A 25,097-nucleotide genomic window follows, 5' to 3' on the forward strand; every position below is an offset into this window, starting at 1 on the left:
TCAATCCAATATTCACCCATGAAATTCCACATTTAAAGTCCTGGGCCAGGATGCAGAAAAAAAGAGATTTCCACATTGATTGAGGCTGGATCAGAATATTTTCTGATTTGTCCCACAAATCAGAGCCCCAGACATCCCAGGATGAACCCCAGTGTACAAGAAATACAGTATTGACAAGATTTTTGTTAATTCCCACCAAAAATATAGGGGAAATTTTCAGGGGTGAACTTAAATTAGCTAAATAAAACCTAATGGGAACAGTGACAAAGATATTTAGAAAGTTAGTTGTGGATTCTGTTAAAAGGAATTGACATTTATTTAGAATATACATTTAGAATATGTTTCCATGCCATGTTTCATTGCCTTCTTCTGCACATTTATTACCCCAAATAATGATCACACTTCTCAAAGAGTCACTTTGACTCCTTTCCATCTTGTTTCCAATCTATTTCTAGGATTCCAGTGAAAATTCCCTCTTAGTTTACAGTGAAACAGAATGGATTCATAAATCATAAACCACAAAACTATGATTTTTATTTTTTTTTTCCTCCACAGAATCTTGATAGCAGCATTTTCCAGTTTTCCCCAAGGTAACTCCACACCAGCATCCAGAAATACAAAAGTTTATTTACATTTGTTAATTTGCTTTCACCAACTGAGAAAAATAACTGGGTATTTCACCATAACAGAAATAAAACTTGAAGTTAGGCTGAGGATAACTCCAGTTCCCACTGAAACAGTGAAAATTTCCTGGCATATAAAATAACTATGAGTAAAACCAGTGAAAAATCATTGTTTTCCTTTATTTTGCTGTCCATTTTTTTAATCACTAAAGGTATTGCCACATAAAACTCTACTTTGGAATTTTATTCTCTGAGAGATTCTTCTGATAGAAACAATATTCTCAGCAAGTCAAGCAACTTTTACAGCACAAGGTTTATCATAACTCAGAGGAAAATGTCCCCACAAGCCAAATCTCACTGGAGAGCTGAGGATGGAGGGTGATCCTTGAAGGAAATATTGAGTTAATTCTCCTCCCTCACCTTTTTTTTTTACTCACAAATTCCTGATTTCCAAGCAATAAATAACCCATGAGGTGGAACATTTGAGGTTCTAGGAGTAAATCCCAAATTTAGGATCTACTCAATCCATACTGTCCAGCCATGGAAGCCAACAGAGCTGGATGGGGAGCTTGGAAAAGGACTCCTGAGCACAGATGTGGCTCTTTTCCTTTCTAATTTCAAAATCCAGCGAGGAAATGAAGGAAATGTTTGCCTTGTTGTCTGAGTGCCACAATCTATGAGTTTTCATTAAAAACCCTCAAATATTTTCAGGTAGAATCATCTGCAGACACTCCCAGAAGCAATTAACACAGCCTGGGTTAGTAAATGCTTCCTGCCCGTGTTTGTTTGTCCTGGGAGCTGCACAAATATTATTTGCAGGGTTCCTGGTAAAGCTGGAATTTCTTATCCCAGAATCCTGGAGCTGACTGAGAGCCTGGGGAATGCTGTTTGGAGCCAGGATATTTTGCTGTCTGGTATCACTGGGGTGGGAGGTGGGTAAATCTCTCACTTGACACTGAAAGGGGGAAGAGAGGAGAAGGATACTCCAACTCTGAGTGGCTGGGATGTTTTTCTTCTTTTTTCTTCTTCTTCCATGGAAAAAAATCCATGAAGGAAAGAGCCTTGAAGTGTGGCCCATTCAGGGCTGACCTATGCAGATGGATTGGCTGTTAAAAATAAAATAAAAAGGAAAAAACAACAAAGGAGTTTTAGGGTTTAGGTGGAATTTTAGGGCTTATAAGTGTCCTCAGGCATGTGAAGGTCTTAACCCTTTAATGCTCTCATCGCCCTTTCCACAGTGACCGTGGCATCCACGGTTTCAATATAAAATACCCTGAAAAAAAAGAAATCCAAGCGCTTCAAATCCTCCTAAGAAACAAAAATCAATTTAAAATATGTGATCCATTACCACAAGCTTACCAACATTTTTTTATTATTTTTTTTTTTTTTAAGTTTTCCATTATGGGCAGCAATCTGCCCGTTGCTTTTTCTGCCTCTTGCAGCAGAGAAGGATCAGGTGCTGCAGAACGAGCACTTAGGCTTTCTGCTGAAATATTTATTAGTACAAGAAGCAACGCACCACAATGTTCTGGCTTTGTGTCACACTCGATTCACCCATGCAGGTACAACCTGTGGGCAGCTGTTACACCCGAGGAATGAATCAGTCAAAGAATTGAGGGGCACTAATGTGAAGCAGCCCCTGCCAGTGGCATGCACAGCCTCCCAAAGAGGCTGCCTGGCACGTTTTTGCCTTGTGCTCTGCATTTTTTGCTCTGCTTCGTGGGCTGAGCAGTTGGCAGAGCAGGAATTCGATGTGGCTACGTGTCACTTCAGGTGTTGAAGGTGCTTATTTGATTTATGTGTATTTTTGTGTAATGCTGGTGTTTCCGAGGAGCTTTGTCATTTCATTTGTTGCCTTGCAAATTCATATGAATTAGGCAATTATATAAGTTACTATTTTGACCAGAGGGAGAAAGAAACCTGATAGGACTGAGCAGTACAGAAAACCAGGGTTTAAAAGTGTCCTCAGGCATATGAAGGTCTTAACCCTTTAAATGCTCTCATAACTCTTCCTGCAGTGATAATGGCATCCACAGTTTCAATAAAAAATACCCTGGAAAAAGAAATTCAAGTGATTCAAATCCTCCTTGCTCCCACTTGTCAGTCATGGCTCATTTTCAGGATTATTGAGAGAAAAGATAAATGATTCTGTCCAGTATTTTTTCCCCTCACAAAGCTGCAGCATTGTGGGGCTTGTAGGAGAGCTCACTCGACTGTGCAGCAGGCAGAGCCAAAATCTGACTTTATTAAGATGAAATCATTGTCTGTAGGCAAAGCAAAGCCATGTGATATCTCCATCAGCGAGGCTTTCATATGCAGCTACTCAAAACGCTGGAATAAATGGAGCTGATTGAGGTGAGCCAGAGGCAATTCAGCCACCAGAGCCAAGCAAGGAGAAGATCAGAGAATGGAGCTCCCTCGTTAGCAGGGAGCCCCTCCGAGCTCAGATCCAGCTTCCAGGGGGGACATGAGGAGATCCAGAGCTGAAAGGCACTTTCTGAGCAGTCACAGTGTCCAGAGTCCAGGTGGAATGTCCCAGCCTCAGGAGCTGAGGGGCAGTCAGACAGTCCCAGGAGCTCTCAGGGAGGGACAGTGTCCCCAGGAGGTGACTGGCAGCTCAGCAGAGTAGATGAGACACTGTAGAAATCAAAATGGAGACAAAGAGGGATGCAGGGAAAGCAGATCATCATCATTATTCTCTTGTGAAATATCTCTGCTCCAGCTGCAGTTAGCCAGGAGAGGAGCAGATTGTTATTTCAGACCTCCAGGCTGGGTGACAGGGCTGGGCCAATGTTTAAGCATGACACCTGGCAAGGAATAGGAGAAAGGGAAAGAGCTTCCCTGTGGCACACCTGCACCTCTCTGTGCCTCCCAGCACTGCCATTCAAAAATCATGGAATTATGGAATATCCTGAGGTGGAAAGGCTCCACAAGGATCATCAGGTCCAACTCCTGGCTCTGCACAGACACTCCAACAGCCCTACCCTGGGCATCCCTGAGAGCGTGGCCCAAACACTCCTGGAGCCTCGGGGCAGTGACCATTCCCTGGTGGCTCAGTGCCCAGCACCCTCTGGGGGGAAGAACCTTTTCCTGGTAAATAAAAAAGTACCTCCTCATGGGAACATTGTTCAATGGGAGTGCTTCTAGAGGTTACTCTTGTGAGGGAGGTGACCCTCACACAGCACGTGCTGAATTCTTGATAACTTCTCCACAGCTTAAAAACCACCTTTGGACCCCTGAAAAAAGCCAGTCCTAAAAACTGAGCTCCAAACTACCCCTAATAATTCTTGGGGAAGTTCTTTGGATGAATGCAAGCAGCAGAGCAGCACTTTAAAATATCTGCTGCAGATTGTAATGAATTCACTGTCAGGCCTCCTCTCCACTAATCCTTCCTGTCCCAATCCAATATAATCCAGTCTAACAGCTCCTTTTCTGGACACATGAAGCCCTTTTTAGCTGTGGTTATCTTCACATTACCAGATAATATTGGCTGAGCCCCTCTTCCCATATCCAAGATTTTGTCACTGAATGTAGAGAGTTTGAGTCCAATGTGTGATGCCAGTCTCTCCTGTGTGCCCTGTCTGGGACAGTTCCCAAGCTGCAGAGATTCCAGGATTTAACACCGGTTCCAGTGACAAAAGGAATCCACATTCAGAAACCAGGCATTTCCAGGGTGTCTCTGCTGAGGGGGTGACTGTGTGTGCCAAACTTTGTCTGTGGAGCCACATCATGGTAAAATAACTAAAACAAAGAATGGAGTAAATCAAGTATTTAAAGATTTTTTTTTTAATGGGGGAGGTCATTGCTCAGAGACTGGTGGTGACAATAAATTCCAATCCAGGGATGGAAATGTGTGGAAAGCACCAGAAAAAACAGCAAAACCAGGGTTAAAGAATTGCCATTTTTAATTGCTGTGGAAGATGAAGGCCAAATGATATAAATATAAGATGACAGGACAATAAACAACAGAATGAGAACCCTGAAGTAATGAGGCAAAATATCCTGGCCAACATCATTGCAAAACCAGTTTTAGATTGATAACCAGGATATTTTTAGTATCACAGCTATGGGTGGTCATTTGCCAACCTATGATTTTCTTTATTTGATTGATGGGGACACTCTAAAGGAATTGTTGGTATTTTATGCGCTTTTAGAGAATTGAAAAAGCAGTTTATGGATTAGTTTGAAATAAAAAACTTATGGCAGATGAGTTCAGCTGCTCATCAACTCCATGCACTCAGTTATAATGCCTACAGTGAGCTGTGTTTTATGATTTCATTCATACATCAGAATTGGTTGATTTCCCTTCTTTTTCAGTGCTTATTTTGAGCTTTTATTGGATTATTGCAAAAATCACATCACACAAACCCCACTATGTGTATTTGATCCTCGATGGAGATTTTAACATTGATTGGGAAAACTGTGTTTATTCTTCAGCATTAAATGCTTTTAAAAGTCTGATAAAAAAGTGTGTCACTGACAACTGCATTATCTAATCCATATATTGGGTAAAGAACATCTGTGCATATTTTCAACCAGAAAAAAAAAAATTGTTTTTCCTTATTTTCTAATATTTTTGTCAAAATTGTGCAGGAGCTTGAGAGGAGCCTCATGTGACTGGGTTTTAGGTGTTGTAATTTGGAAATGAGATTTTTTTTTATGATGAGGGATAAGAAAAAAAAGCAGATTTGTGGGGGAGGGAAAGGAGAAGACTTTGCAAATTGTTGTGTCAGCTGGGTAGAAATCTTGCAAGGAACTTTGCTGTGCTTTTAATGATCTTTTGGGGAGCTGTAAAGGAAAGGAACAAGAGGTTATTTGCCCCAAATGAGAATATTTTATAATAGGTGCTGGTATAACAATGGGCAGAAAAATAGATTGATCAAGGAACAAGAGGATAATTGGCAAAAATCACCCTGTGGTGACCCAGCTGGGGGAACTGATCCCTTCAGGGAGCTGGAATTCAAGACTCCTGGAGTTGTGCAAGAATTTGTATGTCAAAAGCTGTCATTTCCCTTGAAAAGGACTGACAGTTTCTCTGACTAAGCCCACTTGACTTTGATTTTCTCCACTGAGACTCTTCAGCCTTTTGTATTAACTTTTCATCAGTGAGGACTTTTTCCTTAATTAGACTCAATATTTTGGAAAAAAACGAACCTGTTCCTCCGTTTCTCCATGTCAGGATTAGAGTTTTGGCTTTAAAAACCAAGTTTTGTTGCATGATGACAGTTCAGCAGATATTTCTGAGAGGGTGAATCTGTTAAATAACTCTTTAACCCATTTTGGAGTAAGATCTCCAGTAGCAGAGATCTTCCAAAGAAAAGGCTTGGATAAACTTGTCTTTTTAGCTGGATTTCTGTTACACAGCCCTTAATCTTCTTTATCCAGCCCTTTTTAGGACACAGGAATTACAGGGCTGATACAGAGACTTTAAATTCAAACACAAATTGAATCATTGTGGATGCAGCAGAAAGTAAGGAAAGGGGGCATGTCCAACTAAGATCTTCCTCAGGGGGAGCCAAGCATCACCAAAGAACTCAGCAATAAATGGGCAGATGTGATTGAATGATTCCAGACAGGAATTCCATCAATATCAGAAAGGTGATGCCAGTAGGACACACGAAGTGGGAGCAGATGGAGGATGCCTCAGATCATGAAAGACCTTGAAATCAAATCACAGAATCATAGGATGGTTTGGGTTGGAAGGAGCCTTTCAAGGTCATCCAGTGCCACCCCCTGCCATGGAATATCCTCAACTGCACCAGCGCCAAGCCCCATCCAGCCTTGTATTTCCAGGGGTGAGGTATCTCTTTGGGCAGCCTGTAACCAAGTTTTACCACCCTCATCTTTCTTAAATCTAATCTGAATCTACCCTCTTCTAGTTTAAAATCGTCACCTCTTGTCTATCACAACAGGCCCTACAAGTTTCTTGGGTAGAAGCTTAGAGGATGGTTCACTGTTTAAAAAAATTATGATGAAATCTAAATTCTATTAGTCCAGAGTATAAGCTTGCTGTTTTTTGGCTAATTCTGCTTTATACTTCTGCAAGATTAATCTCTCTACAAAGTGGAGAGAGAAGCCACGTGACTTTTTGGATGCTGATAACCTATTTATTTATCACCTTGATATAGTAACTAGAAAACCAGAACCTCTGATAAATTTCTCACTCACAGGGGTGATGGCTAATGGTGGTTAATGTTTTCTCCTCCAGCTGCACATGTGCTCATCTTGAGAGGTTACTAAATGATTTTTCAGGAACTGCTGAATGATTTTTCAGGAAACTGCAATATTCCTTACAGTTGTCATGCTCATACATAAGGATAAATGGCTAATCCAGCCTTTGCCAATTCAGCTGAGTGGAAGGGGGAAGAGAGGGAGAGGATCAACAGCAGCCCAAAAAGAGAAATTAAATAAGAATTGGTCATTTTGGATAAGAGCAAGCCTTTAGGACAGCTTGGCTGCCCAAGGGTTTGCCTGCACTGAGCTGGGATTGAGGTGAAAATCTGACTTTGGTTGAACACAATTTTCAGCTGAGAGATGGGAAGATTCAGTGCCCTGAGTGTGTTTGATAGCATCCACCAGGGGACATGGGCATGGCACCAGCACTGGGTGATCTTCACCTTGCAGAACACACTAATTAGCTCTCCCTTTCCTTGTTGTCTTGGGCAAACAAATTGCTAACACCGTTTTCTGAGATCATGGAAAAATCCCTGCAAATAGAACAGCTGCTTTGATTAAACACATGCAGAGATATTTCAGCAGATACTCATTAATCAAACTTAAACTTAGTTTTACCTCTTTTTTAGTTAGTCAATTGTTACAAAGATCTACTTTTTCCTCTGTTTATCAGTGGTTAAAGAGGAACAGGGCTACAATGTGGTTGGGGAAGGACCTGAAAACACTGAAGACATTATTTTCCCATATATTCCCCTCACTTGTAAAATTCATTTTGGTTTAATTTTCGAAATGGGTGAGCAGCTATTTGAGATAACACAGCCAGGGCTGAGTGCTTCTAAACCCAGCACTTCCAGAGGTCCATCACTGCCAGCTTTATTAAGCTCAAAGCTGAGGAAAGAATGATTTGCTGCCCGCAGAGTCTATGGCAAAGCTGATTTGGGAGCCTTGGGAGGAGTCATATGAGGGAAGAGATGAAGGGAAATTTTCTGTCTCCAGCTTGTCTGAGTTTTGGCAGAATTAGCTGAGGAGTCAAAGCTGACAATGCTTTAAGTATGAAACTGGTAGAATGACCTAAAATGTAGGGTCAAAATGTGCTAATTAGGTAACAATTAATGTTGAGTGACCTCTAGTGGTGCTTTCCCACAGTTTATCCTCAAACTGGGATCCCTTACAGGACCTGGAGTTTGGGATCTATATTTGAGAGCCCTCCCCCACCAATAGGATAAACAGTCTGTAAAAAATGGGGTTTGTTTTTCTGAGAAAACTTCTGGTAAATTAAAACAGAAAATCAGAATTGTTTTTATCAATTGCTATGTGCTAAAAGCCTTTATTGTCACACCAGGCACAGCAGCAAACTGGAACCCACCCCTCGACACAAGCTTTGATATAAAATTATTTTTTTTCACCCCAACATTTGAGAAGACTCCAGCTGTCAGAGGGTGAAACGTGAGTGCTCTGTGGTGATTCCATTTTCCACATTCCATTTTCCATGGAAGGAAGGGAAGGAAGGACAATCATTTATTTGCCAAGCGGCCACCACGCGCACCGGGAGCTGCACACACGCCAGTCCACCCAGCATTCCCACACACCTGGGATTCTCCTGCTGGCACTTCTGACACCAAACCTCTCATTCCAAAAACACACCTGGTCCCCAGGGATGTGCCAAAGGATCCCCTGAAGGTGACCTCTTCTGATGAGGAGTGAGAGCAGGTCCCTCACTACTTATGATTACAAGATAAATAATCCCATGAGGTGGTTCCTAAACAGGGCAGAATGAGCCCAAATCTCTGGACCAACAGTGTCAAGTGTCACCCTCCATGTGAGATGTTCAATGAATATTAATTCCTACACATCTCAAAGTGATGTTGGGACAGTCTGCAGCCAGCCAGGCTGATCCCAAGGCCATCCTTGGAATTCCATGGGCATCTGGAGTTTATCCTGGTGAAAGGAAGGCTCTTATTGCTCTCAGCCTGACAGGAGGTTGTAGCCAGCTGGGGGTCAGGCTTTTCTCCCTGGGGACAAGTGACAGGACAAGGGGAAATGGCCTCAAGTTACATGAGGAAGGTACAGGTGGATATTAGGAAAAAAATATTTACTGAAAGAGTGGTTAAGCTCATGGAACAGGCTCCCCAGGGAAGTCACCAACCCTGGAAGAGTTCAAGAAACAAGTAGATGTGGCCCTTAAACTCAATATTTTTTAGTGTGTGTGATGATGTTTGGTCAATGGTTGGATATTGGAGATCTTTTCCAGCCTTACTTATTCTATGGGATCAGCTGGAATGGCCTTACAACAGCTTCCCCACAGACAAACCTGCTTCCCAAAGAGAGATAAACAGATATTAAATCACAGAAAGGCCAAAGGGTTTGCTCAGGATAACTTTGTGCAGTGATGGGGATGGCTGGAGTGATCCGACGTGGCAGCACCCAAGTACAAGCTTCAGTAAAATGGGGTAAATATGATTTTTTCAAATGTTCCAGAACGCCAGTCAGGTAATAAATTAATCCCCTTAGTTTTCCCTAAACTCTTACCTTGGGGTGAATTCTGAAGCACACCCAGAGCAGAATTCTGGAGGTTTGTTCTGGATGAGTGAGGGGCAGTAAAACACCTCACGAGGGCCTCGGGCCTCGGGCGCAGCACGCGAGGAATCCAAGATTGTAAAGATTTACTGTGCTCACAGTTACAGTCCCACAGCCCCATGAAAAACCACAATAAAATATACGAGTTAGTTCTGCTGAGCAGAGCTGCAGGCTTTAAATTTGCACAGGTACTGCCTTCCAAACACGTAAATCAAGCTCAAATGCCTCCCTCAGAAGGCAGCAGGCCTCACCGTGACACGGCGCCTGTCCTGTAGCTGCTCATTTCCAGAACATGGAAAAAGTCACTTTTTATTTTTTATTTTTTTATTTTCCTTCGATGCAGCAGCTGTTGATGAAGATTTTCAGTGCAATCTCAGCTGACTGATGGTTTCCTTCACACGAAGATGGGAGGCCGAAGACACTGTTGGGATATATGGCATAATTATTTTGCCTAATGGAAAAAAACATTCATTTCCATGGCAGTCCTAAATTATTGCTGCCTTAAAGGCAAATGCTTTCGTATATTAAGGATTTGAAAATTGGGTGATAAGTAGAGTAAATCTTGAGTAGGGAGGGCAAGAAAAGCTTGTGTTTAGTCCATCACTTAATTCAGCAATGAACAACTTGCAAGAATTTAATCCTCTCTATATTTATTTATTTTTCATGCATGCCCTGCTCATTTTATGGACTGAATATATTTTTTTCTTCCTTAATTATTATTTTTTTAGGTTTTTAATTTTGTGAATAACAGAGATACAAAATGGAACTCAATGAGCAATGCAGGAAGTTCTACTAAAAATCAAAAAAATCATCATTTTAATCATCTTGAGATGAAAGTATTTCTATAATTAAACCTAACTCTGTAAGGTAAAAGGTTACAGGAATTTATTTTTAAAATATGTTTATTAATTCTCAATTATTTCCTAATAGTCTTGCTTGGGTTTAATATCATTATTATTATTATTATTATTGTTGCTGTTGTTATTATTATTGTTATTATTATTATTATTATTATTACTACTATTATCTCATTTGGCCCTCAGGCAAAATTGTGATCCTTTCAAAACACACAAGATCCTTTCAAAACACATAAGAGACAAAAAATGTCTCTGTAGCTTTTTGGCAATATAAAAGTAAGTCATTTGATCTATTCCTCTAGAATCTTGCTGCTCCAAAAAGACTTTTAAATCTATTTTACTTTCAGTCAACAGTGAACTTTGGTGTGACACATGTGAGTTTGCACTTAATCCATTTTGTGGTGACCTGCTCCTTTATTGCTCTCCGCTCCAGCGTGGGAGAAAGATGGTTAAACACCACCAGGAGCTGATGGAAATGTCTCAAATGAAATTTCATTTTTCAGAGCAAGGCAGGGCAGCTCTGAGAGCCAAATTTTTCTCTTGTCAAAGGAGAGAGAGCTGCTCTTTGGAGGCACTGACTGCAGGCAGAAAGTGGCACGAGGAACTTATGCAAGGGTTTCACTTTAAAAAATACATAAACTGAATCTCTTGGCTTCACCTGGGTGATGATTTAAGTTTGCAGTTGTGTGGCAGTTGATCCTCAGGTTTGTACAAGAATCCAAAATGAGAGCTTCCCATTAAAAAACTTCAGCTTTGGAGCAGCTCTTTCTTAGGTTGCCACTGTCTTCTCAGTCTGTTTTGTGGGGTTTGATGGTTATATTTTAACTCAGAAAAAAACCAGCACTGAAAAATGGACTTTAAGAAATAAGCTCATAGATAAAAAGCCATTTATGAGACTTTCCAGATATATGAAAAGAGTGGAAGATTTCCAAACTTCTTATTATGAACAGTATTTTATGCAACTGCTGTTGAAATACATTTATGCAAAGGAATATTTTACTGGTAAGTAAAAAATACAGTTTCAAGATTTATGCTGCAGGTTGCAGTGCTCGGTGTTGGGTTTTCCAAAGGCAGCAAGATGGATTCTGAAGTCCTTATAAAGGCTCTGCAAAACATCATGTGCCTGCCACAAATCCCTGCTTAGAACAATTTAGGTTGCAAATAAGGAACCAGCCCAGAAATTCTGCATTTTTGGCTTGCTTTAAATGACTGTCCTTGTTGTTATGGTAATTCTATGAAAAAGACTCTCAGAAATCAATTTGCTGTTTGTGTATAATTCCCCAAACTGAGAAAGAAGCTGGTGGGTGTTGGGTGGATGAAGGAACTGCCACTGGTGAAGGTGTTGAGCTCAGTTTAAGCCTATCAAATGTGGCAGCGTTTAAAAATCCATAGTCTTGGTCACACCATGTCCTCAGGCTGGGAGGGACTGAGGATGCTGAAGGCATGGCTTGGATCATCCCAAAGGTTATCACACAGCATTTGTCTCAGAAAATGGGATGCACAAATCCCAGGAAGGGCAGGGCCACCAGAGGTTCTTGGGACCTTCACTACTAAAGCTGTTAAGTTACAAAAATCAGACAAAACTTGGAGCCAGGCTGAGAAGCAGCACAATAATGGCCAATGGGAGGAGCAAAAGTTGGATTTACCAAGCCAAAAACTGTGCAGAAGGAAAAGTGTCAGGAATATTTCCACTTGTTAGAGGTATAATTGTGCAGAACACAGGCAAAGACACCGTGGAAAAGCAATAACAGGCGTTGGAAGAGTGGGACTGATGGTACATGTGGAAGTCAGGGCAGGTGCTGCACTCTGTGTGCCCATTAAAATCCCCAAACCACAGGATTTACCTCAGAAACTGGCAGAGGGAATAGACTTTTCCAAACTGTGCTTGTCCAAACCTGGCAGCACTGTAGGAATCAGAATTTTAAAAACACACTAATTCTGACTGAACTCACACATTTGTGCCTATTGAAGTAGGAAAGATTACCCTGGGGGGAGCCAGTTACCTGCAGGATTTCAAAGACGAATGGATTGAATCCTGCAGAGAATAAATAGTATTTTCTGGTTTTTGGATGACATACTAATACCTGGGAGGAATTCAGATGAGTATTTACAAAACCTTGAGGAAATTCCAACATGTTATAAAGCTATGCTTTAAAGCGAACAAAAATAAGATTGCAGTCATGAGATTTTTTTATTTTTTTTTTTCAGCACCCTAAAACCAAGTTCCTTGCCCAAGTTTCAGGAATAAAGGCTTTAAAAAGGAAAATAAAAACTATGGAGCATGCAGAAGTGCCTCAATGTTACCCAACTTCTGTTGTTTTTATCCATGTGAATGATTTCTTGTGGAAGTCCCAAATTATCATTGCTAATTAGGTTGATGTTTTCCTGATAAAGGAAACATAAAATAGAAGTGGATGGAGTATTAAAATGAAGGGTTTTTTTGAGGAAAAAACCAAAATACTTAAGAGCTCTATAGCATCTTATAACTAGAGGTCATTCAGGAGAACCTTAAACCACAATCTCCTGAAGGAAAATGAGCTGTTGCTTCATAAGACTCTAACTCCCAAAAAAATTCCCAGTTGTCTTTTAGATCATTATCAAAACCTAAAAATACATCTACATTTTTAAAATAAAACTTTCACACCCATTTGGGAATTAATAAATTCTAGGAACATCTCTTAATAAGTATCTCGATGCAGATAGAAAACCAGTGGTAAAAAAGATGGATGACTAATTTATATCTTTTTGGGGGCAGGAAGTTTTGGGGATCAATCTTTATATTGTTTTTTAATATTGTAAAATTCACTGTGGACCGTGAAACGTTTGTCCACCACATCCCTCCTTCCAGTCACCAGCAAATTCAGCTGGAGACAAAGAAAGGTGATTTTCTGAGGAGAGGCCTGGATTTCTGTGTGTTTTTTGAACAGGCACATTACAGGAGATATTCAAGCTCCAGTGCTTCACTGGGCAGCGTTACCTGGGCAGGAGATGCTGTTTTCCAGGAGGAGCAGCTCCAAGGAGCTTGTGAACCTTTTTACCAGCAGAATTATCCCAGTAGCATGGTGGAGAAATAAAAAAGGACTGAAAGAAGCTGTTCTTGGTGTAAATTTTGGTCAGGGCACCTGAGCCCTCTGGAGCCTGCAAGAACAAGGGCAGGACGTGTTTCTCCCACTCTCTTGGGACTGTAGCTCATGAGTGTGGTCAGCTGGACTTGCAGCAGTGTTTTCATGGAGGATTTCTCTGGAAATCTCTTGCAAGGCCTTCCTGGGGGACACCCAGGAGCCCTTGGTGTGATTCTGCCTTGCCCAAGCCAAATGAGAGTCCCTTTGGTTATGTCCATTCTCTCCCCAGACTCAAGAGAAATGAGGTCCTGCATATTTGAGTACAGACTTGCATCCCGTGCTCAGTAACAGGGAGGAAAAGAAAACATTACTGTCCTCAGTTAATTGCTTCTTTGTGACAGGCACACTTCAAAGGCACTTTAGTCTCAAGTGCATCTTAGCAGTGAAAAACCCGTCTCACCGATTTTAACCCTCACTATTTCCAGCCTCGCAGCCGAATGAATCCCACATAATGGAATCTCCACGTGTGGAAGTGGAATGTGAAATTAGTTTGGGGTTTGGTTGGGGTTGGGGTTTTTTTTGTTGTTGTTTTTTTTTTTTATTTTATTTTGTTTTGTTTTGTTTTTTAAAGTACTGCTTTAATGAGGTGTTTAGTTTAGCACATTTGGCTCCTCCAAATTACCTCAAGGGGATTCATATGTTAACGAACTCCACAGCTGTTGTTTGTGAAACCAGCCTAGCACAAGCAGAGCATGTTGTGCAAAGATTTAAATGCTCTGTTGGAGAGGTCACTGCACTCCTTTGTCTGCTGTCAGTTATTAATAACCAGCATACTACTTAATTTTAAACACTGAGTTAATTTTTTTTTGGGCATCGAATGCGTTCCAGGTGGGTTTGGTTTGGGATTCAACTCCTGGGTCGACAGAGGGAAGCTGCAATCAAAGGATGACCTGATTTTATGCAATTGATGAAACATTTCGGGGTGGGGATGACTGCTAATGAAGTTTCAGGCTTTGGAGGTGGCCTGAAGAGGCTGCATTGAGCAGAGAGAAGGTTTGCAATGATAATTGTTTTATAAACATGCCCCGATATGCTTCAAAAGCTTTAATTCTGGATTTCTTAAATTAGGCTGGCTTTGCTCCTGGCAAGCAATAAACTGTTTTCATTTTAGATGTCACTTTACATTTAAGGAAATTAATAACTGGGAAATAAAAAAAAAATCCCGTTTGCTAAGTAAGGGCAGACAATCTGTTTATTTCAAGTATCCAATTAAAATCCACAGCTCTCCTCGTTGAACAAACCCTGGGTTTTTAAGGGCCAGAGTGACAGAATTTATATGCTAGGAGAGTAATCCCAGTCCTTACCATCTCGTCAGAAGCAGGATGTGCTCTGCTGTTCCTGGAACCCACCTGGTCACATCCAGTTGAAAAATCCAGCGGGCAGCAGGTTGTCCAGAAGATATGGATTAGGGACTGCTGCTTCCCTGCCTGCTCCCAAATAGCACCTTCTGGCTCATAGATCATTTCATCATTTCAATATTTGGGTTCGGTTTCCTCCATGTGTCTTATTACTGAAAATAATGAATGATTTAATAATGAATCATTAACATCAGAGCAGCCTCTGCTGGCTGGTGGAGACAGAGCTCTGTCCGACAGGGGATTTCATTTGGACGGACCAGGCTTTATTCCCTCCCTCAAAGGTATCAGCATTAACTGCAAGGAATGATATTTTGCCTGGAATTTAGGCAGAATATAAAATAGATGTCCAACGGGAGCATTGCCAAATTCGAGCACTCCATATTGGATGAGATCAGGGCTTCTGTCAAACAAATGCAAATGTGGTGTGACTTTCTTGCACACAAAGCAAGAATTTCATCTGAGCCTCCATGACACGGCTCTGAAAACATAATTAAGCTCAGACAGCAGAATAAAACCTTTGCCTTCCTCAAGGCAGAGAGGTTACTAATTATTGTAAAGTGGTTTTGTTGGTAAATCAAGTTTTTTGAAAGATTTGGCGTTGTTAGAAGAGCCCTTCTAAAAAGAGAATAATCCGTGTCGAGTGAAAATACAATAATGCTTTCCCAAAATCCTTGTGTCGCTGTTTTGCAGAGGGAAAACTGAGGTACAGTTTGCCTGAGAGCCCATTCTCACAAGTTATTTAGCTTGGGAACAACGTGGGGTCTGTCCAAGCTCCCACTGGTTCAGAGATAATTTTTAAGATTATGGGATACTTTCCATGCGATGCCACCTGAGCAGGATGGTTGGGATGACATTTAATGTCACCTAGAGTGGCAAATTGTCCTCTGTCCTCAAGGCAAGGGGGTGAAATCAGCCCTTTATTTAACACAGGCCATTGAAAGCCAGCCATGCACAGGCTCCTCACTTCAGCAGAGGAGCTGGATGCAAACGGATAAACCGGATTGCTGATATTGTATTCACCCTCTCCCATCCACTAGGCCCATTTCCAAACGTCCATTGAGTGGGGGTGGATGGGAAGGGGGGAGAATTTTGCATGATTTTTATTGCTAACTCTGAATAATGGAAGTGCAGCAAATGCAGCATGTGGGCCATTCTTCGGACACTGTGAACATTCAGTTCAAAAATATTTGTAACAGTGAATGAGAGACTGTTCCTTTGCTCAGCATGGAATTAGAATGACTGCCAGTCGGGAATGAAGTCACCTTCCATTTCAGGATCTTTCAGCGAAAAAGGACAAGTTTTCCTGTGGATCTGGATTTGTCATGTGTGTTCCTGAGGAAATGTTAAGAAACTGAATGTTTCAGGAAGGTGGAAGGCTTGGAAAGACATTTACACCAAACAGGGAGGTGGAAGGTTCAGCAGTACTTTTACACCCTCTTCTCCTTCATTTAGTGCATCCCAGCCCAAACCTTCCCCAGAGCACAGCCCACTGTGACTTCGCTGTCTCCCAGGACATGACAGGATTTCCAGAGGGAGCTAGGACTGGGAATGGGTCAGCAGAAACCACAGCTCCCCAATCCTTCACCTTGCTCATTTATGGATTCCCCACAATATATTAAAATAGAAGTTCCAGAGGGCATGAATGGTTGGATGGAGGTACTTGAGGTACTTCCTAAAAGTAGAACCCCCTGACCAATATTTAAGTAACAAAATTAGATGTTCCTTTAATGAGTAATTCCAATTTTCCAGATATTTCTTAATAACAAAAAATAACAAAAATCTAATGACATCTGAAGACGTAGCAGGTCCTGCGGAAAGTAACTTTGGAAAGAAATACAAATAGTGATAAAGGTGCAGACTTACCTCATTTGTGGCCATTTTGCAGAGCAGCAACACACACAGACATCCCCCCATTTATATAAACCCCATTTATACAACCCTTGTTAGACCCCTTTAAATAGTCCCTGACACATCCCCACTGATGCAGTGCCATTTCTGACAAAAGCCCAACTCTTTTCCTGTATCAAAATGCACTCGTTCTGCAGTAATTCAATGACATGGCTCTTCCTCTTTATGAGCTCTGAAAATATCTCATTAAGAGTTTCACAAATTACCACCATAACTTCTGCTGACGCGCTCCTTCGTCCTCGGCTCCAAATAAATCCGATTGACAACTTTAATGGAACAAAGCAGGGCTTTCCCAGGCTGTGATTCAGCACTCAAACACCTCGGTGTCATCTCCAGCTCAGAGGTTTGACAGAGCCAAGGTGTGAGGTGCCACTTGAGACAAGCTGGGATGGGAGCGTGAGGGAAGTGCGGGGATGTTTTTCCTCCCCTCTCTCGGATTTACGGTTTCAGCACTCTTCACCATCTGGTGGAACACTTCAGAGAAGAAAACAGTTCTGCAATATCTAATTTTGCCATGTTTTTGGAACATCATTATAATGATCTTTGTGTCATTTAAGTGTGATTACTCGTCCTCCAAGGCTTTTCCTGTTTACGCTTAAATAGTACTGGAGCATGGCCAGATACGCTTGAAATGAAATGGTACAAAATACTACATTTTTATCATAAAGGCTTAAAAGCAACATTTACAATTAGGGTGCACAGCCTGTACTTTGCATTCTGGTAGGTTTTTTGTTTTGATCTCATTGTAGTAGTAGATAAATAAAATTAATTAAGCAAGCGTAATTACCGGTTAAATTTTACAAAATCCCGAAGAAATGGAAGGCCTAATTCAAAGTGGCGGTAATGGTGTAAATAATTAAGTCAAATTGTTTTCATTTTCATGCTGCATATTGTTTCCTTCAGCATGTAATGGTACAAGGCAAAGTGTACGCAGTGCTCGAACTAGACAAATAATAGATAAATTTATTCATAAATACTTTGTGGATTGTAATTAGAAGTTCACTGCTGCAGTGTCTATAGCACCAGTCTATTTTTTCCTTCAGTTTCCGTAAATATTTGCCTGGGTAAATTTGTGCTTTGAAGAATGTAGAGAGAAGGAGAATAGACCAGAAAAAGTGCTGCAAAATCATCTTCCCTTCTTGGTTTGAGTGGCATCCGGGGTCCCAGCAGCATGCAAGGTCTGTGTCCTGGCATGGTCCAGGTGGTTCTGTGCCTGCAGCAGGCTGAGGGGGGCTGGGAGCTGGGTGTGAGAAGAGTTTCCCTTCTCTCATTGCTTGTTGCCCCAAATAGAGCTTTTCCAACCAGGAGATACAAATTACCTGGCAGATCCTGCCAAAAAACCCACTGGACGTCAGGGCTCCAGCAGAGATTGCCTGGACACAGGGTGATTGTGCAGGGTAAACACACTGTGGGAGGAGAATGGGATTGTTTCTCTTCAGGGCTGGTGAACTTTTTCTTTTCCAGGGAGCTGTGATAATCCAGGATGGGCAGAAGCCCAGGAGATCCTTTGGGGGTCAGCACTCGCCGTGGCTCAGCTTTGAACACTGGGCAGTGACTCCGAAAGGAGCATTTGGGGACAGCCCCCCATCAGCAGCTCCTGGGTGAAACCCATTCGTGTAACCAACCCTCAGCTCGTTCTCAGCACAGCACAAATTTATTAAAACAGCAGTCTGGAAAATCCAGGGACACAGAAGGTGAAACCTGCTGGATAAATCTGCCATCCAGCACTCTCTCAATGCATTCCCACTGAGAGCAACCTGGGATTGTGTTAGGATTACCTGCACTCCCTAAGGTTTGAGGGACCTTTTCCTGCCCCAGTGCACCCACCTGAGTACTGTGAGTGTGGTTAAGCCACGCAATGAGTGCCAGAAGAGACCGTGGCACTGCTTGGGGCTGGCACGTGCCAACACCTCGAGCCAAGCACAGAGTGCAGCACCAGGCACTGCAAACAAATCCCTGCAAAGCTCTGCACGGGGGGTCAGAAAGGCTCCTCGGGGCTGCTGGTTCTTTCCATGTTCTTCCAGCTGGGGGGAGAGCTGAAAAATACCGTGGAGCTTTCCTTCACCTCTCGCTGCAGTGGAGCAGAGCTTCTGCATAGCACTACTGGCCTCTGCTGCCAGCATGGGAGAGAAGGAGAGGAGAGGAGAGAGGCTTCCCACACCCCTCTGGAGGCCTCCTGATCCCTGAGTATGAGCTGCAGGAAAACCAATCTTTCATCTTTACCTTATTTTCATGCTTACAAATAAAGGTCAAGGCTCCCATGCTGTAGCCGGCGCCGAACGAGCTTTGAACAACCACCCTGAAATGTGATTGTAATTAGTTTCCTTTCAATCTTGATGTGAACAGTGATCTTAAAATGCCAGGACTGTAGCAGTGCATATGATTAACAAGCATGCAGAAAGGCAGTCTACAGAAAAATATGGATAGAAATGAACAAAATGCAAATGTTGCACTGCTTTAAATTTTATTATCCTCCAAGCTCTTCATAAAATACTGTAGACATCGTTTGATTATATTTTTAGTCTAGGGAATTAATTTTTAACTAGGAAACTCGTTTCTGTCTTATGATTACTCTTCTCTGCAATGGCCTGTAGGTCTGAACTAAAAAAAATCACAGTTTTTATTGCGCTGACGATGCCCAGAACTCAAATTAATCTCACTTATGTGTGTGCCATGCCACGCAATATGTGCTGGAGCTGCAGGCAACCTGTGCATCTTTTCATACCAGTGATTTCTCCAGGAACCAGGTGTAAAGCCTGGCCAGGGTAAGGCTGTGCCCTCCCGGTGTCATCGCCTGGGAGAACCCTCGGAGGCGGCTGATTCTGTGCAACCAGTGGAGGGGAAGGAGGAACGGAGCCAGTGATATTTCCTGGTCACTCCTCTGATTTCACTTCACTGTCTCAAGGGTAGCTCACAGCAGAGCCTAGGGGAGGGTGAAGAGGAGTTCTGAGCACTGTGCTCTGGTCATATCCACACACAGCCCCTTGTCCAGCTCCTTTCTGCACCCAGGGATGGGTGGGAACTGCTCCCAGGGGGGCAGAAATTCCCTCACCCAGCCAAAAAGAACTTCAGGGCTGCTCCTCTGCTTGGAGCAGAAGGAATGGGAAGGAGAGAGAAACAGAAGAAACTACATGGGGAGTATTTTGCTTGAGAAACTACCAAGCTGTACTTTCTACCTGGGAAAAAAGTTCGTTGTTTTTTTTTTTCCAGCTGCTAAGTAAATTCTCTTTGTCAAAACACAGCTCTTAAAAAAAAAACCAGCCAGAAGAACAGAGCTAGAAGGCCATGGTAGAGGCACAGAGGAGATAAAACAGAGAAGACTCTTCAGAGGAGGAATGTGGTTTAACACTCTGCAGGTAAGTGTGGCTCTCCTACCCTTCAGGCTGACTTGTCCTGCAGCATCCTGACCCAGACATGCAGCAGTGTCTCAACCCTGGCATTGTTGTCTGAGCCAGAACTGCCCTCCAACACCTACCCAAGTCTTATTTGTTCTGTTCTCCAAACAATTTCAGCTCAGATACCCCTGTTTTAGAACAGCATGATACCTTGATACAGCTGAGAGAGCCCTTACTCAGAGTTTGTGGTTACTGACACCCCGAGAGCACAGCTCTGCTCAGTTACCTCATCCCACTGCCTTGGGCTCTCACTCTCCACACTGAAATCCACTTCAAATGGAGTGCTGAAAATCCAATTGTTTGCTGTCAAAAAGTTTCCATTTTGTGATGAAAGATGTGACCTTTCTTTTAGGAGTGATTAGTAAACATGAGGTAAAATGCGGGAGCACGGCAGTGTTAACTTGATACCGCCACAGGCTCTGTGCATCAAATATTTCTGCTTTATTCTGAATGTCCTGTTAATGAGAAAAATATTCAAATCAAAGAAATGTGTTTCCTTCAATTCTCTTCACAGTGTAATTTGGAGCTTCAGAATAGCACGCTCAATTATGTCTGTTTTATTCCTAAATTAGGGGGAAAAAAGCATCAGAAAATTATTAAGTAAACCTCTTACAATTGTTAAGCAACATCCAGTATTAATTGTATAATCACTCTTTTATTATTTTTCATCAGGTAAGATGTGAATAAATAGCATGCTTGCTCAAAGGATTTCTTCCACAAACACCTGGAACACAAAATTCCAGTGTCAGGCAGATTCCAATAGCACAGAGCCTTTGGGAGATGGGTAGAAACCTCTCCTTAAAAACTGCTGGAGAGGCTGGTGTGACCAGCAGCAAGAAGCAGCATTAATTTGGCTATTCTGGCACTTCATGGCATGTCTGGTGAAGGCTCACCTCCAGACAGAGCAGCAGGGATGTGTCCATGCTGCAGAGCCAGGGGAATTCCTCGATGCTCAGCAGCTCCCCAGGGTGCCCATGGGCCCTTTGGGCATTGGGTTTGTTTCACCCAGAGCTGGTGCTTCCCCTCTGGATAAGGATTTATTCATCCCAGCTCCCCTGGGCTGCTGGGAAAGCCTCCCACCCTGCCATCCCATGCCACTTTCCAGGGAATCTCACCAAGCCAGGACTTCCCCTCCTGGGGCTCTGCTGCGCATCCCTGCGGGCCCCCGGCCCCCACCCGTCTCATGGACACGGCTACAGGGGCTGAGATTGCTGGGGCACCATCCCAGCCATCCCCACAGCTCCAGAAGAGACTGCCCCAGGCCAGGAGGCTCCTGAGGCTTCCTGGGAAGGGTGAACAGCATCAGCACAAACACCAGCAGCAGCTCACGGAGCGAGTGTGGGCAGGAGGCTCACCCCGGAGCGTTTGGGGGGCATGCAAAGCAGGCCTGCTTCCCAAATTTCCCAAGAGCCATGAGGAATTAATTCCTCAAACATAATACATGCTTCTAGTATCAGCTAAGATGGCACATACCAAAGGAAACAGGCAGCCAGTGTTGTTCCTTTCCTCCTCTTCTTTGCACAGGTTGAATTTTCCGTATTGACTCTGCGTAGGCTGCATGATCCATAGGTTGGATAGCAGGAAAGGTTCTTCCCCCAGAGGGTGCTGGCACTGCCCAGGCTCCCAGGGAATGGGCCTGAGGATGCAGGAGCTCCAGGAATGCTTGGACAGGGTGGGATTGTTGAGCCAGTGCAGGGCCAGGAGCTGAACTGGATGATCCTTGTGAGTCCTTTCCAACTCAGGATATTCCATAATCCTATAATAGCTCTTTTTCCTCCTCAGGGCAGAGTGCTGAGACCACCACGCAGGAGGCTGTGGATGTTTCAACCATGAAATTATTCCCCAGGTGCACCTTCCATCATCAGCATCACTGCTGGCATTTACTGCCCTTCCCATAAAATGCATCTGGACAAAGGCTGTGAGCTGCTGATGGGAGACCAAACCACAAATGCCCAAATGAGAAGAGTCTTGAAAATTCCCTCTGTGAAGGGTAGGAGGACAAAGGACTGTGGATTCTGTGAGTTGCTGACACAATACAAAATTTCTTTCATCAATAGGTTTCTTTTCAGAACCCTGCAAACTATTGGTTGTCTTGTTCCTCATAAGGAGAAGAAGCTTCAAGTCCGTGTGTAAATCTGTTCACACTTCAGCAGCCTTATTTTCCTGGACTACCTTCTCCATCACCCCTGAAACCCTGTTTAATACCTGGAATGAGGATCTCTCATCCTAATTTCTGCCAGGACAAATTGTGACCAAACACACCTGTAGCTGTCCAAGTCCTGCCCTATGGATTTAAAATTGCCATCTAAGTCAGGACTGATATTTATAAAAATCCATCTATGGCAAGTTCTGCACCTCAGTCACCTGGCTTCTACTTGATTTTTTGTCTCCATGAACATGCACTTTTTTCTTAAACCTTTTTTTAGAAGTATTAACCTTTTTTTAGAAGTATTACCATAAAACAGTTCCTTCAAGAGCAATAACAAAATCTCCATATTTTCAAGTGCATCAAAAAGACTTTGTCACACTGCAAAATAGGTCTCCTCACAGATGAGCCACTTGTTCCCTAGAACAGTCCCTCTCTAAACACAGAGTCCAAACACCTTCTCCCATAGTTCACAATTCTGCTCAGATAAAAACTGTTTACAGCAATTCCATCAGCTGTCAGTTGACAGCACTTCCGTACCAAGTATGTGATTAATCCCTCATGTGAAAGTCACGAGTTATGTCAAAATAAATGACAACCAACCAGTCTCACTACTCACAGCAGGGGAGGAAATGCTGAGAAAGAGGAGCTGGGCACAGCAAAGCCATCGACAGGACGAGGACCAGGTACAGAACAAGAAACTTTCAGATTTCCACTGGATGCTGTTCCTCGGTGAATTCACATCATCTGTCAGCCTCATTTGGGACCACGCTCCCTGATTCGAGCTGATGGCGAGGATCTGAGTCAAATAAGTGAACATTTTTGCTAAATGCTGTCTGTCACATCCTGTTACTCGCGCTGGGTTCCCCGCCATACGTCCACGATGTGGTGTAACATAGCATGATGCAGCAGGGATGATTTCATGTGACATGACAGAGCAACATTGCTGCAGCTTTTGGAATAAACACCTGCTTCTAGCAGTTATTTCATCTGCTGGAAGTGGTTTCATAAAACAGAGAACATGGGTCCTGCTACATTGTACTTTGCTCTTTGTAAATCTCTAATCTCTTCCATGATACTTGGGTCATTTTCTTTTATTCCATAAGCCATGTTCCCTTACAGGGGTGGGTTTTCATGGTTTTTCTTTTCAATAAAAACTAAAAATAAACTTGGGAAAACTGGGAGAAAAGGAACTACTCTAAACCATGATGGAGACACATGGAAAAAGTTCTTATTATGGAAGGAAAACACTGACTCTATTAACAGCAAAGAACATATTTACCCACAGGTAATATAAAATAACAGGAACAAAGTTTAGAAGACTTGTTCTTCCTTCAGAAACTTCAGCAGAATGTTATAAGTGAAATCTGGGTAAAAATCTTCTCTCCTTGGAGAAATATGGACACAGAAAAGGCAAATATTTAACTGTTGATTTTGTACTTGCAGATGTAGGTTTTATGAATGGGAAAATTTGCAATTAAAAAAAAAAAGCTTTGGGTTACCCTTTCTAGAATTTTGCTTCATTATCCTTGACCTGACTGACAGAAATATTAACAGTGGGGAATAAAACTGCTGGTTTAGTTATCTGAAAACTGAAGTAATTTATTCATCTTGAACAAATTCTCTCCTACCAAAAATCCTTCCATCTGCATGTGAATGTATGAGAGCTAATTAAATTGGCTGCCATGGCTCTGTACTTCTCATTTGGAGGACCTTCATCTCAAGCTAGAAGAGCTTCATCCTCCAGGACCTCGTTAGAGAAGAGGGAAAGGGAATCAAACACAAGTGCAAAGTTCAAAACAGAGATGGATTTCAGAAAAAAAAAAATCCAAAATAATTAAATTTGGATCAACCTAGCCTTCTCAAAGGGGACAAAACTGGTCCCATGAAGCTCCAGAGGTGGTTTGTGCACGCTGGAGCTGGCAGAGGGATTTGGAATGCTCTTTGAGTACCTGGCACTTGGGATGGAAAAGCCACAACTGCCACGGGGTCCCTGTCAGGATTGCACCTCTCCTTCCCACCCCGTGCCCAGGACAGGATGTCACCTTGCTGCGTGGCAGGCAAGCCTAGAGTTAAATTTCAGAGAGGGATCACAAATCTTACCCTTTGGTACGGCAAATTGCACCAGAGGTGAGGGGTTATTGAGGATAATCTCTTCAGCAAAAGGGTTTTCCAGGCCCAGCACTGGTGGAATAACCATCCCTGGAAGGATTTAAAAGATGTGTAGAAGTGGCTCTTTGGGACAGGGTTCAGTGGTGGCCTTGGCAGTGCTGATGGACTGGTTGGATTTCTTGAGGGGTCTTTGCTAATGTAAAAAATTCCCTGATTCCATAATTCCATGATTGCATGAAATGGGGGCTGGGCTTTGGGTCAGCAAGGAGGACAGGGCCTTGAGCCCTGCAAGGAGGGAGAAAAAGGCTGATTATGGTAGCAAAGGTGTCCTCCCACGGGGACTGTGCTGCTGTGTCACCCTTTGGTGGCCCCCGGGGTCGCTCCCGGAGCGCGGGCAGCCCCGGCAGGCAGCGGCAGCTCCGTGCTCCTCGTTGGAAACAGGAGCTACACTGGGATGCATTTTCTCCAAACGCAAAGCACCTTTTGACCTTCAGTAAAAATTAAACACTCAGAGGGATTGGGCAAAGCAGATTTTAATTTATAATAAATCAAGGCTGCCGTTGCCTCTCTTTATACAAAGGCCCCGAAGAGCTCCCGCGCCATGCGAGCTCTGCGAGCTGGCAATGTATTTTAATGTATTTATTTGATGATGCATTCATTCTTTCATTCATTCATCTATTCAGTCATTCATTCAGACACTTGTTCATTCATCCCTGTCCTTTTGCAGGAAGAGAACATAAGCCAGCAGTGGAATACTTCTTCACTGTCCTGATTTACAGCCACGGCTCTGAGTTGGTATCAATAAATCTCTTTGGCCCTCCTCAA

The 25,097-nt window shown here is 42.8% G+C and overlaps 2 long non-coding RNA genes across 3 annotated transcripts; one reads left to right on the forward strand and one right to left on the reverse strand.

Annotated features, from left to right (window-relative positions):
- Positions 1-509: 509 nt before the first annotated feature.
- Positions 510-9,651, reverse strand: LOC147651369 (uncharacterized). Its single transcript, XR_015274298.1, has 2 exons — positions 9,327-9,651; positions 510-3,260 (listed from the first exon to the last, which is right to left on the reverse strand). It is a non-coding gene; the product is annotated as an uncharacterized LOC147651369 (long non-coding RNA).
- Positions 8,770-25,097, forward strand: LOC147651370 (uncharacterized). Of its 2 annotated transcripts, XR_015274297.1 has the most exons (3): positions 8,770-9,247; positions 19,862-19,975; positions 21,797-25,097. It is a non-coding gene; the product is annotated as an uncharacterized LOC147651370 (long non-coding RNA). The 2 variants fall into 2 exon arrangements; XR_015274296.1 differs by lacking the exon at positions 8,770-9,247 and having other exon boundaries at positions 18,342-19,975.

Source organism: Cyanistes caeruleus, chromosome 10, assembly GCF_971803275.1.
Source record: "Cyanistes caeruleus chromosome 10, bCyaCae1.hap1.1, whole genome shotgun sequence".
Classification (NCBI taxonomy): domain Eukaryota; kingdom Metazoa; phylum Chordata; class Aves; order Passeriformes; family Paridae; genus Cyanistes; species Cyanistes caeruleus.